The following is an 11,670-nucleotide window of genomic DNA, read 5'->3' on the forward strand; positions in this document are numbered from 1 at the left end:
GAAGTGTGCTCGGTCTGGCTATCACACAGCTGCAGCTTCGTGACCTTCATTACTGATCCTGCTCTCTTCTGAAGTGTGCTCGGCCTGGCTATCACACAGCTGCAGCTCTGTGACCTTCATTATTGATCCTGCACTCTTCTGAAGTGAAGTACTCAGCCTGGCTATCACACAGCTGCAGCTCTGTGACCTTCATTATTGGTCCTGCACTCTTCTGGAGTGAAGCTGCATGCTCGGCCTGGCTATCTCACAGCTGCAGCTTCGTGACCTTCATTACTGATCCTGCACTCTTCTGAAGTGTGCTCGGCCTGGCTATCACACAGCTGTAGCTCTGCAACTGTCATTATTGATCCTGCACTCTTCTGAAGAGAGGCTGACGTCTTTGTAGCTTTGAAAGTTGACAAAAGATCTTCACACATTTACTGCAATGACATGGCTTTTCCCGTGTGTGTTTGCTGATCAGTACTTAATATTGAATATCCATAAAATATTCATTCACTGCACTTGAAGGATTCCTGTGCGTGTTTTCTGATGCCGTTTTAGACCTGATATATATATATATATATGTATATATCCATTTTCACATTCCTTGCACTTGAATGGTTTTCCAGTGTGTATTCGCTGATATTTTCTTAATGTTAATGATTCAGTAAAACTACTTTTACATTCATGGCAATGATATGGTTTTTCCCTAGTGTGTATTCTCTGATGCTGTTTTAGTTGTGATAATCGACTAAACCTCTTCAAACATTCTCTGCAATTATATGGTTTTTCTCCTGTGTGTGTTCTTTGATGGTGATTTCGGTCTGATAATCGACTAAAGCTCTTCATACATTCACTGCACTTGAATGTTTTTTCCTGTGTGTGTTCACTGATGAATCCTTAATGTTGAAGATTCACTAAAACTACTTTCAGATTCACTGCACTGGGATGGTTTTTCTCCAGTGTGTGTTCTCTGGTGCCGTTTTAGGCTTGATAAATATATAAAGCTCTTCCTACATCCATTGCACTTGAACAGGTTTTCCCCAGTGTGTGTTCTCTGATGCTGTTTTAGGTCTGACAATCGAATAAACCTCTTCTCACATTCACTGCACTGGTATGGTTTTTCCCCTGTGTGAGTTCTCTGGTGCCATTTTAGTCCTGATAAATATATAAAGCACTTCCCACATCCATTGCACTTGAACAGGTTTTCCCCAGTGTGTGTTCTCTGATGCTGTTTTAGGTCCGATAATTGAATAAACCTCTTCTCACATTCACTGCACTGGTATGGTTTTTCCCCTGTGTGTGTTCGCTGATGTCTTAGGAAAGATGATGATTGACAAAAGCTCTTCACACATTCACTGCATGTAAATGGTTTTTCCCCTGTGTGTCTTCGCTGATGATTCCTTAATGTTGACAAATCACTAAAACTACTTTCACATTCACTGCACTTGAATGGTTTTTCCCCTGTGTGTGTTCGCTGATGATTCCTTAATGTTGACAAATCACTAAAACTACTTTCACATTCACTGCACTTGAATGGTTTTTCCCCTGTGTGTGTTCGCTGATGATTCCTTAATGTTGATGAATTACTAAAACTTCTTCCACATTCACTGCACTTGAATGGTTTTTCCCCTGTGTGTGTTCGCTGATGAATCCTTAATGTTGAAGATTGACTAAAACGTCTTCCACATTCAATGCACTGGAATGGTTTTTCCCCAGTGTGTGTTCGCTGATGCTGTTTTAGGTGTGATAATTGATTAAACCTCTTCACACATTCAGTGCAATTATATGGTTTATCTCCTGTGTGTGTTCTCAGATGGTATTTTAGGTCTGATAATCGACTAAAGCTCTTCAAACATTCACTGCACTTGAATGGTTTTTCCCCTGTGTGTATTTGCTGATGATTCCTTAATGTTGAAGATTCACTAAAACATCTTCCACATTCACTGCACTGGAATGGTTTTCCCCCTGTGTGTGTTCGCAGATGTTTCCTTAATGCTGATGAATCACTAAAACATCTTCCACATTCACTGCACTGGAATGGTTTTTCCCCTGTGTGTGTTCGCAGATGTTTCCTTAATGCTGATGAATCACTAAAACTTCTTCCACATTCACTGCACTGGAATGGTTTTTCCCCAGTGTGTATTCGCTGTAGGTGTGATACTTGATTAAACCTCTTCACACATTCAGTGCAATTATATGGTTTTTCCCCTGTGTGTGTTCGTTGATGTCTTTGTAGGCCTGATAACTGAATAAAGCTCTTTACACATTCAGTGCATTTGAATAGTTTTTTCCCTGTGTGTGCTTGCTGATGGGGTTTTAATATTGATGACAAACTAAAGCTCTCACTGCATGTGTCTGAGACTTCTCTCTTGGTTAGCGTCTCTGGCTCTGGTATATACTTGTTTACATCCATTTACTGTACTTCCTGAAGAGACAACATGACTGATAAAGCACTTGTGTTATTCTTGAATTCTCTGTATGAGTCGTATTTTGCACGTTTGTTTTCCAATTAAAGAATAAAGTGCAATGGTCACCAACTACTTTCCAATCTCATAACGTGTGTAAGGCTTCTTCGTGGGCGATTGTGTCTTTAGACTGGGTAATGGTTCTGCATCCTTGCGGGTAAAGATTCATTGTCCTTCTGGTCGGTGCACACTGGAACAGTGCTCTGTATTTTAGACAGCAGAACCCCTATTTCTTTTAACCTTCAGTTGTCTGACTCCACTCCGTTGCACTTGTCAATGGTTGCTGTGGATTGGTCTGAAACAGTTTGCAATACACCTTTAGCACAGAATGGTGGCTTGGTATTATTTTAGGAAGCAGAGCACTGCTGTAACCACCTCACACCAACCTCATGATCAAAGCTGTTATTGGACATGTTTACACAAGAGGAAGTTTATCAGTGTTGTCTTAATTTTCTAGAGGTTATTTCTTCGTTTTGAGGCAGGGAGGTGCACAGCTGAGACTAGTGGAATCACTGAATTTATCGTGTCCCTTCTTTCAGGATGTCTCAGTTTATGTTCGGGTTTGGCTGGCTCTGACGGCACTTATGTTTTCCTGAATACTGGAACTCAATATTTCAGGCTTCGTCTTTGCAGATTTACAGTGTTATCTTCCTCATTTTGAAACATTTTGTACAATCAAAGATTGTTTTCTGTCGGATGTAAAAAGATTTAAAATTACTTAAAGGGAAACATAACGGAATGTGCACACACAATTTTTAATTGATTGTATAAATATCTCTTGATTACCATTTCTGAAACTTATGAAGGCATATTTAACCATACACAGAAATTTACATAAAAGTTGCTTTGACTTTCACATCTTACTTATTTCAGCAAAGGTGTTCATGAGTAAGTTAGTAAAAAAAAGGGCGCTTGCATCGCACTCATACACTAGTTACAGCTTTAGGTAGATGCATATGGTCAAGGTTTTGTTAAAACAAGAACAGCTCTTTGAGTAAGAGATGTGAGATGGATCGGGAAGACTCGAAACAGAAGGGTGGACATCAGGATGTTGCGCCATAAATCAAATATTGCTGCTCGCAGAGGTGCCTGGCTTCATCCATTACACCCACAATATGCAGTAGAGCAGCAGTTTAATGATTGTAACTTACTTTGTGGTTTTACTTCTCTCAAATATTTGTCAGTATTATCTACTGGGGAGGGAGTTCCACGGATGGACTAGGAGATTGAGCTGGGCTGCTCTGTTGTTTAGTTGTCTCACCTCTAACTTTAGAGCTCGAGATAGCACACTAGCCTGGCGGCCTACTAGTAGACAGCTGTGGTGCATCAGCGTAGCAAGAGCACAGATGGTGCACCAAAGCCAAACCTGTTATCGCCCTTTCACCCCTGGACCATGTCAAGCACCCCAAACACTCTCTTAAAACATCTCTTAAGCCAAACTGCTCTGTCCATATACCCTGCACCTCTGCTGCCCTCCATACAAGGTAGGGCCTGTTCTTAAATGTATTCACCTGCACCTCTCATGCATAGACCTGCTTTCAACATTCCTTTTCCAGCACAAAACCTGCAAACAAGATTTTACAACAATGTAATTCCCATGACCTTTCATGGGTCTCTCCTCCTACTCAAGCTTTTCAACATCACCTGTACAAACCACTGTGGCCACATTTAATGGAACAATACTGAGGTGCGCTCATTCTTTCCACAAGATGGAGAATGCCCCAGAACAGCACACACTGTTGATTATTTATTTTTATTTATTCAGCTTATAAAGCGCACTGTCACCTTGCAGGCATCCTGGCGCTAAGCAACTCAGAGTACATGTGTATCGGATACATGGCCAGACAACTAAGTTTTGGGGTACAGCCAGGTTTTCAAACTTCTTCTAAAAGGGAAGAGCTCCCTAATTTGTCTGATCTCCCACGGGAGCTCGTTCCACAGTTTGGCCGCTGTCACCCCAAAGGATCTACCCCCTGACTTGACTTTCCTAAACCTCGGTACCTTCATCAGTCTCGCTGATGAGGAGCGGAGCCTTCTTGTAGGGATATACCGATGACATTTATTTGGGCATGAGCGCAGGACCCATCCTAATAAGGGCTTTAAAGATAAGGCAGAGAGATTGAAATAGAACTGGTTCAAGCTCTATGTCTGTCTCGGCTGGACTACGGAAGTGTCTCGCTATGCGGTCTCCCAACAGCTACTAGAGCTCCCCTAAGAGCATCTACTAATGCGGCAGCGAGACTCATCTCCCCTGACCTTAAATCTCTAAACTGGCTACCATTTGAAGCCAGAATTCACCAACTCTAAAAATAAAATAAATAAACTCTCTGTCTCAGAGGAAGCCGGTGCAGTTCTTCCAAGGCCGCAGATGTAGAGGACCTTCTAGACAGCCCTAGGACTAGCTTGGCTGCTGCTGACTGGATCCTCAGTAGTCTGTCCAAAAGGAACTTCGGGGAGTCCAGCAATAGGGCATTACAGTAGTCTAACCTACTGAGAATCGTACACCTTACCACTAGCTCACGGCCTAAGGAGGTAGCAAAGGGAAGGTTTTCCGCAGAGATCTAATGATCACAAAACAGCAAGCTGTCGTTTTTGTAACCAGAGCTTCCATAGTAAGTTTGTGGTCAAACATAAAGCCCAGGTTAGGGACCGTTTTTACAGGCCGAACTGCGGTTGAATTACCAGAGGGCCAAAAATTGCAAGGAAGGACATGAGGAATCCTGCTCACTGAGCAGGAAATCACCTCAGTCTTCCCTGCATTAAATTGTAATGGGTTGTCCTTAAGCCAACGGGCTGTGTCCCGCAGACAGTTGTGAAACACATCCACTGACGTCGAGTCCTCTCCCTCAAAGGAGAGAAACAGCTGCGTGTCGTCAGCATAGTTTACAATGTCAATATTGTATGCTTTGATGACCGCAATCAGGGGTTTCAAATAAATATTAAATAAAATAGGGCTAATTGCCGAACCCTGTGGCACACCATGCGACACGTTGGAGAAGGCAGATTGAAAAGGAGGGAGGGACACCACCTGCTGTCTGTCCTGTAGAAAAGACCGAAACCATCGTGAGGCACAGCCCCTCACCCCAACCTCACTCAATCTTCTTAGCAGGATCTCATGGTTGACCGTATCAAAGGTGGCAGACAGGTCGAGCAGGATCACCTCTGAAGGTCATCCATAACGGTCACCAAGGCCGTCTTGGTACCTTGGGCTGGCCGAAATCTGAACTGCACCTCCTCCAGCAAGTTATGTTGCTCCAGGTGCCTAGAAAGAGTGTTACTGACAACACGTTCCACAATCTTGGCCGGGAACGGCAACAAGGAAATAGGCCTATAGTTCTTAGAACACTCTGGATCAAGAGAAGACTTCTTCGGCAGAGGTGTCACCAGAGCTTGCTTCCATTGGGGAGGGACCACACCACTAACTAAAGACTGATTACAGATCAAGCGGAGAGTTGGAAACAGTTCTTCCTCAAACTCCTTCCAAATCTTGTGTGATACTGGGTCCAGGGGAGAACCGGAGGAAATACCCCGTGCCACCCTACTGAAATCCTCCGCCGCCAGAAGCACAAACTCAGATAGATATTCAGCGGCCTGACAAGCGATGCTAATATCCACACCTTCAGAGTCACTCACCACAGGAGCATCAACGCTCGTAGCCTCAGAGACTACACTCCCTGCTGCCTGATGGCCACCCTTCAGATCATCAATGATCAGTTGGATTTTCTCCTGGAAGAACCTGGCCAGGTTCTCACAGAGATCTTGAGAGGGGGGTGTCACATTCTTAGAATAGTCAGGGCTAGTAAGACTGTTCAGGATGTGAAAAATGTTTCTAGAGCTGTTAGAGGCATTGCAGATTAAGGAAGAGAAATAGTTAGCCTTAGACCTTCTGATCTCCTTCTTATGATCCATAATTTTGAGTTTCCACAGGAGCTTGTCCATCTCCTTGTAGCCTCGCCTCCATCTCCTCTCAGTCTGTCTGCACGCTAATTTCAGGTCTTTCAAAGTATTGTTAAACCACGGGGCCGAGGCTCTGCCCCTACATCTATGTTTTTTCAGGGGGGCACAAGAGTCCAAGGCCGAGGTGATCTCAGACACAGAGAGGCCGAATTCTCCTCAACTGGCTTGTCTAATCAGAAACAATCCCTGACCTTGAACACAATATCAGAACCCCTCATCCGTGTGAGAGCCTTCCAATCTCTACTGATATATTCTGTTGTGGAGTAAGATACCTGAGTATTAAGGGTATTAAAGTTAACAAAGAATTTAATCAGAAAGTGATCCATCCATCCCATAGGCAGAATTTCACCAATATGCAGAAGATGGGTTTCTGAGAAAATGAAATCAAGAAGATGCCCAGCTTTATGAGTGGCCTTGGAGACCTGCTGAAAGAGGCCAAGACCTTCACATGAGTGAAGTACAGTATAAAAACCAGAGTCAAGAGAGCCATTTAACCACAAATTAAAATCACCCAAAATTACTAATCTATGATGCGTGGCTGCCATATTAGTGAGGGTATCCAATAGTGATTGCTGCTGCTGTACACTAAAAGCCCGGGGGGTCTGTAACAGATAATCCCCGTCAAAATAAGACCAGAACCATTTTTAAGGTCATGCTGAATAGTTCCAGTCCAGTAACCACATCAATATCAATAGTCCCCATCTTCAAGGTATCTTTATAAATTACCCCAACCGCACCTCCCCTCCCGTTCAGCCTGCACATAAGATAAAGATAAAGTGCCCTCTGCGACTCTCACACATGCCCGGCAAGTACACAGCCCCTACACAGCTTTTACAAAGGGCCAGATGCCTAGCACTGCTTTTCAAATACACACAAAATGCCATAGGCACAGCTCAACAATGTAAAATAAAAGTATTTCACAGTGTGAAATGCACCGCCAAATGATCCGAAGCATGCAGCATGCAGTCAAGGTTATTTACTATCTCAACTACGTTCTACAGCAGCAAAGTTTGATGTCACCAAAGTGTTCTTCCTTTGAAAAAGGTGCTATGCATGTGGTATTTGTACAGCACAAACCTAACCAAAAAGCAGCAGAGCTCCCTATCGGTCCAAGGCAGGCACAGAGTCAACGAGTGATAGGTGAGATAGCTGGATAGTGGATTGTTACTGCATTGTGATCGAAGAGCCTGAAACTAGCAGCATGTGTGCTAATTCCTCAGCAGATTTCCCTCTATGACATGTGGAGCGGGTCCAGGCCAAGATCTCTCAGAAATAAAACATTTATAGCTCAGTAATATTCAGAGATATAGAAGCGGAAAGTAGGACGCTGGCTTCCAATAACACAGCACTGAGCACTCCACCTCAGCCAATCTTTAACGATTGTTTGAAGAACAGAGCAACAGGAAGGTGTTTTAAATGCCAACAATCAACCTTTCACCAGCTGCACACAGGGGACAGCATTGGCTAGAGGAACGCTGTGCTCCTGCAACTACTCAAGTCATGCATACAGGCGCTACAACATGTTAGCCAAGTGTCCTCGAACCCTCGGTTCCAATTCACTCAATTTAACTACACACATTACAGTTAACTCTCCCCCCACCGTATATAAAGCGCGTTTCCTGATTCGACACCAGAGTGTCCGTGCTGTAAACTGGCGGATGCCGGTTTCTAATGTATGGTGTGGGAGTGCCCACCACTACAGGTGTCATGGCTTGAAGTTACAGCCACCATAGCAGAACTTGCAGATCATACACTGTCAACTACCCCTGAATCCTGCCTGCTAGGCCTTCACCCTAAAGCAAAGAGGGGGCAAACACTTACACAGGTTCATAGACCTTGCATACATACTTTTCAAGTGGTAAATAGCAATGTCTTTGAAAGCGGCCTTTGTGCCGGACACTAAGAGGTGGCTGCATACTCTCCTGTACTGTGCACAAGCAGAGGCCAACACAAGAAGTGTTACCTTGAACAGGTCTATAACATTAAAAGGTCGATTAAGCTGGGATCATACCGAACAGCGCTTGAAGAGTAGTGTGCAGATGTGGTACCTCCATTTGTTATATATCACCTGCTGTACAGTTGTAAACTCGTGCTACTACCTTGCGATACGCTTCCGCTACTGTTTCTTCTGAGTCTCTTCATGCTGACATATTGCTGTACTGACTAATGTCTTCAGATTTATTGTTTTATGTATATATTCAATAAAATATGTTGGGAAAAAAATGATGGAGTAGAGCAGGATCATGATCAGAGGTACTGTTTGGGAGGATCAAGGCGTAAACGTTTACAATGGACGCAGGAGGTGAAAGTATAGTCCGCGTCCCTCAGGTACACCAATCACCATGGATCCATCAAGGCGTGATCATCAATAATGTCAGAGAGAATGATCTGGTCTCGGGGCTACCCGGTCGTATGGTTTCTGGACTTATCAAGGTGCCATATTCCAGCACCCCCCTCATTAATACCCCGGCTGTCCCAAAGGAGAGCAAGAGTTGGTCAGCCGCCGGGGCATAGATAGAGCCCACACACAAAGACCGATTGAACATCTGAACCTTGGCAAAAATATATCTGTCCAGGAGGGTCCCGCCGTGTTAGCAGTATGCAAACCCCCAGGGATTTGTGAGAACAGATGTCCAACCCACTCTCCCCATGTCCCAAAGGAGTAGATGGGTGTGTAAGGGTAGTCTGGATCCTGCTGGCATGTAGTACCTTATTCATCCAATCCCTTCTGAGTTTATCATGTTCACTAGGTAACAGGTGTGTTTCCTGGAGCAATGCTACATAAAGCCGGTGCATCTTCTGAAATAAGAGGATTTTCTGTCTCTTGATAAAATAGGTCAGACTGTTGTCATTAAGGGGCATATTTACAAGGAAGTGGTGGAGCATGGCGTTGGCCTCCTTGGCTTAACGCCACGCTCTCCACTTCTGAAATACAGGGCTGCACCGTATTTACACGAATACGGTGCAGCCTTGCGTTTCTCCCTGTGCTGGTGCTAAATTTAGCTGCCTATTGCCAATGCAGGCAGCCTTGCACCATAGTGCAAGGGTGCCTGCGTTGAGGGGAACAGGCCTGACAAGTACCACGCATCAGGAGTTAGACTAACACATTTCAATGTGGTGGTCCGCATCACCGTACTGAAATGCAAAGTCGCACATTTTTATGGCTTTCTGAGCTGTCAAGTGCTGGAGCGCTGCTATAATAATTAGAAGTCAAACTGAGCAAAGCTGGCAGCGCACATTTAGGGGTTCTGGTTTAGCTACTTTCAGACATCGCACTCCGATCCGTCATGTGAGACATCCTGTGATTCTGGGCAAATCATTCAATATCCCCGTGCCTAACAAAAATGAATGTGTCCATCTGTAATGCAACTGGGGCTCATATAAAGCACTATGATCCCCGATACCTCTGGGTCGAGTGCGAGCTTAATAAAACTCAAAAAAAATGCAGGGGACATTCCTATTCCGACTCTAATGCTAACCCTATGAAGTACCCTACAACTTTAGGGCAACTTACACAAAGACGGACTGTAATCCAAGTCACAGAGTTTCAAACCCACTACTTCCAGAAGTAAGCCTAAAGGAGGTTCTGGCGGTGCCCGAGCAAAAGAACCAGTGGAGGCCAAGTTGCTTGCAGTTTGGGTGGTTTCCTAGGTTCAGCTCTAACTGCAGCGATTTAGGGAACGCGACTCTTCCCCCTTCAAGAGTTTGACATCAGCCGCTGTCCTAGTGGTTTATGTACTGTCTAATTATTTTAAGGGGCTGAGCAACCCCGGGTCATAAGCACTGAATGCCCATGCTCTTCCAGAACAAGCTCTGTCTGTCCCCTGTCAACACTCAGTATTTCTGTAAGGAACCGGTTACGTTTCAGCCCCACATGGGACCAGACTAGTCCTCGTGGATCTCAAGGACCAAAGACTCTGGTCCTGTGATCAGGTCGATCAGCAGCTCTAGTTTTGTTGTTTTTGCCTGAAGTGCTCACCCCCATGTCTGCTAAAGGTGGGTTTATGAGAGAGAGTTTAGTGTTCACTGGCCAGCCGCCTGCAGGTGCTGCTAGAGAGGGTCTAGAATAGGGTGGGTTTGCAGATATGATGAGGGACGGCTGACCTTTCCCATGGAGCGGCGCTGTTAGCAGATAAATGTAGACACTCTTGCTAGCTGTACTAACAGTGGCACATAGGGCTTGGCATCACCATCATCGTTCCTTTGTAAAGCGTACATGTTTCTATTACTTTCATGTTTTACATCTCAAACCTTGATTTCCAAACCTGCGCTGAATATACTCAGCCAGCAGCCCATCTGGACATGGTTGGAGGGCCTGATCCAGTCACTTATTGCAATTGTGAGGATGATTAAGTGGCGATAAACAGGTTTGACATTGAAATCCATCGGCTTTGAGTCTCTGTATCCTCCCCTTTAAGATTTGACTAACCAAAAGTGTTACATCAGGCCCCTCACACCTCTACGATGAGGAACACCCTAGACCAGTGGTCTTAAAACCTTTTAATGCCACGCCCCCCAACCCCACAACGATCGTCGGGCGCCCCTCAGAATGTTTCACAATTATTGTATCCAATTGACAATGTTTAAATATGTCTAGATTCATTTAAACATTGCAGTTAAGTACTGTCTTAAGAATGCAATCAAATACATGATTGGCAAACATAATATTCTGGTCAGGCAGGCTTTAATATAGCCTTATGGCCCGATGATGAGGGCATGCGTCTCGGGCCTGTAACGGGTTGAGGGCCTTTAACGACTGGTATATCCAGAGGCAGAAGGGCTATAAGGCAATCAGAAGATTCCACCCACTAAGGTTAGATTATTCTAAATTAAAAAGAAAAAAAACATGAAGACAAACATTGGAATGTTGGAGCTCCGGACTTATACCAGCAATTACAAGCCATTTAAGGGCTTTAATACAGTGAAAATGTATCTCAATACATAACTGTTGGCAAATTGCCGCTTTGTTATTATTTTATCCTCTTCTCCGGAGTCAGCAACAAGGTGTTTCAGAAATGTATGACCTTTTTATTCTGTACACTGCAGTGAAAGCTAGGGACAGCTGTCTTGTTCATCAACCAAACTACCTTTTAAATTAGTTTGAGCATCCCCAGTGCCCTCCACCTAGATTGAGAAACCAGTTCTCGGTGAACACCCACCATGCCATACAGGACAGGTAGCCAAGTCGATAGGGAGTCATCTTTATTTACTTGAATATCATTGGTTCACAAAGCCTTCCATACCAAAAGAGCCATGGAGGATGGAA

At 44.3% G+C, this 11,670-nt stretch overlaps 1 pseudogene; it reads right to left on the reverse strand.

Annotated features, from left to right (window-relative positions):
• Positions 1–342: 342 nt before the first annotated feature.
• Positions 343–2,454, reverse strand: LOC147737947 (uncharacterized; annotated as a pseudogene).
• Between the last annotated feature and the right edge of the window lie 9,216 nt (positions 2,455–11,670).

Source organism: Lissotriton vulgaris, chromosome 1_1 (assembly GCF_964263255.1).
Source record: "Lissotriton vulgaris chromosome 1_1, aLisVul1.2, whole genome shotgun sequence".
NCBI classification, from domain to species: Eukaryota; Metazoa; Chordata; class Amphibia; order Caudata; family Salamandridae; genus Lissotriton; species Lissotriton vulgaris.